Below are 2,500 nucleotides of genomic sequence, written 5' to 3' on the forward strand. Positions count from 1 at the left end.
ATATATATGTGTGTGTGTGTGTATATATATATATGTATATATATAATATATACATAATGTGTGTGTGTGCGTATATGTGTGTAGATGCAAGTGTGCGTGTGTACTGTGAAACTATACTTGAGCTCCTGGCTATAAAGTTGTGGTGTTTCGTCTTGAACGTACACCCAGGTGCGTTTATACCTTTGTGTGCACAAGTATCCTCCACGATCTCATCTACGACCTCTCAGACCTTATCTTTCTCTTCTTGGTCTCTTCTTCCACGCTCTCTTTCTTCGCTCTCTTTCTCTTTTCATCCCCTTCCTCCTCCGATCCTCTCATTTTTCATTTCGCTTCGTATTTGTTCTCTCTTCTAGATATCCCTCACTTAAGAACTCAAGAGCATAAGAATGAGAGACTGCAAGAGATCATAGGGCCTACACTAGGGAGTTCCATGCCCATGACCACCTGTCATCCACATCCATAAAGTTGGCTAACCTTTTCTTAAAACAACTGATAGCTTCAGCGGTCATTATATGGTTACTAAGTCTATCCCATTCGTTGACCACCCTATTAGTAAACCAGTTCTTACCTATTTCCATCTTAAATCTAAAATTGTCCAATTTAAATTCATTCCTGCGAGTCCTGCCCTGCTGTCTTAATATGGTGGGTGACCTTGTTTGTGTTACCCTTGTTAAAGCCTTTGATCCACTTGAACACTTCTATTAGATCACTCCGCACTTCATTTCCCGTCACGTATTTCTTTTTCACTCAGTCCCCTCCCCCCTCCACAGTCCCATGGTATGAAGTATAGTGTGAATATTTTATGCACCCAATACTTTAAAGATATCCTTACTTGCCAGAATAAAAAGAAAATCAGAAGAAAAAGAAATCATATGTTCTACTCCAGGAGGTGCCAAAATAAGAGGGAGGGAGGAGGGTGTAGGGGAGTGGAATATATAGGAAATGGAATGGGTGGGAGTGTTTTCTATGCCTTTTTCTTTTTGGCTACCCCCAGTGTAAGGGGGAAAAAGCCTTTGGGATATGTATGTATTTATGTATGTTCTACTCAGTCTCCTTTCTTTTGCCCTCCTTAGATCTCTCCTTTACCAACTCACTGACGACATCTCTTGAAAGCGATATTGTCCCCAAAAGACCAAAAGGTCTCCTGTCGGCATGCTCCACCATTGTAATCTTTTGATTAAAGCGCTGCTTGTAGCCGATGAAGCGCAAATGCTTCTTCCTTTCTCCTCCCTCCATCCCCTTTCCAATGACCTAAGCCCACGCGAAATGACCTGACTTGGTCACATTTAGCGTTCGCACGTTGATAATGGATCGAGTGAATTACCTTTTATGGCCAACGAAGTGACCGATGGTGGAACTGGGCTGTAAACAAAACATCATGACGTCAGTCAGGTCACGTGTTTCTCGGTCCGAAGCACGGACGATATATCCAAAAATACATAAAAGGACCCCGTTGCTGAATAAACTCGTCTGCTAGCAGCTACAATGATTACTAAGGTAAAACGCAGTGAAAGAGTTAGTGGAAAACTTGACACTCATAATGCTGGCCACATTATCATAAAAAACAGAAAAAATGCACATTTAATTACATTCATTCGAATTGCATGGTAATCAACTGGAAAAGTGATTTGGAGTTAGTTGGAATACAAATATACCGAGTGAATATCATGGATAATCTTAATGGATCAGTTCCAAAGAATTTGTTTATTTACGATTTATTTATATCAGGCACCTTGTGCTTCGCTCACTTGCAAGCATTTCTTTGTGACGACATACCCCACCCGTGGGAATACTACGAACACGACCTGTTGCATGACTTAGTACGTCTGGTAGTATGTATGACAAAGGGTGTTACGGTTGGTTATATCGTTAATTGTTTATCAGTAAATGTTTATTAAGATATGTTTCTATAATATTTTAGTAAATTTCCAAATATGGTATCCCGATTGCTTATATCAGCTTTTATGGCATCATATATTATAAGGTGTTAGTGGTTGCTATGCCTTTTTCTTTTTGGCTACCCCCGTGTAGGGGGGGAAAAGCCTTTGGTATATACATATGTATGTTTTTGATCATGTTTTTGGTGCCAAATAGCTACGACATCTTAATCAGTTCTTAGGATTGATATCTTAATATGTCAACATCCCTTAGATGATAAGTATCATTAGTATCATGCTTTCATCACTGACAGCCATTGTCTGCCATGCACCCCTAGTATCAAGTTACACACGGAAACTAATACTGTAGATACATTATCTCTTTGCTGTGGAGGATTTCCACTGCTCAATAAAATCACTTGGTGGCAGTTATATTAATCACTAAAAGTAAAACGTAGGGAAAGGGTTAGGTATATAATTTCTCTGAATGCTGATACCAAAAATTAATTAGAAACCAAAAGTGTTTTTGTGTTTATTTATGCTTCCTCGGTACGGCTAATAATACCGAGTTTGTTTTCGGCTATCTGCTCAGAGGTCCATCTACATGGTGGTCACCGGCTTTT

General features: G+C 39.6%; 1 long non-coding RNA gene across 1 annotated transcript in view; it reads left to right on the forward strand.

The window, feature by feature from the left end:
* The window catches only part of LOC143032376 (uncharacterized), a 187,138-nt gene that overhangs the window by 153,205 nt on the left and 31,433 nt on the right, over window positions 1–2,500 (forward strand). The window lies entirely within an intron of this gene.

This window comes from Oratosquilla oratoria, chromosome 13 (assembly GCF_046742065.1).
Source record: "Oratosquilla oratoria isolate Oo_2021 chromosome 13, ASM4674206v1, whole genome shotgun sequence".
NCBI lineage: Eukaryota > Metazoa > Arthropoda > Malacostraca > Stomatopoda > Squillidae > Oratosquilla > Oratosquilla oratoria.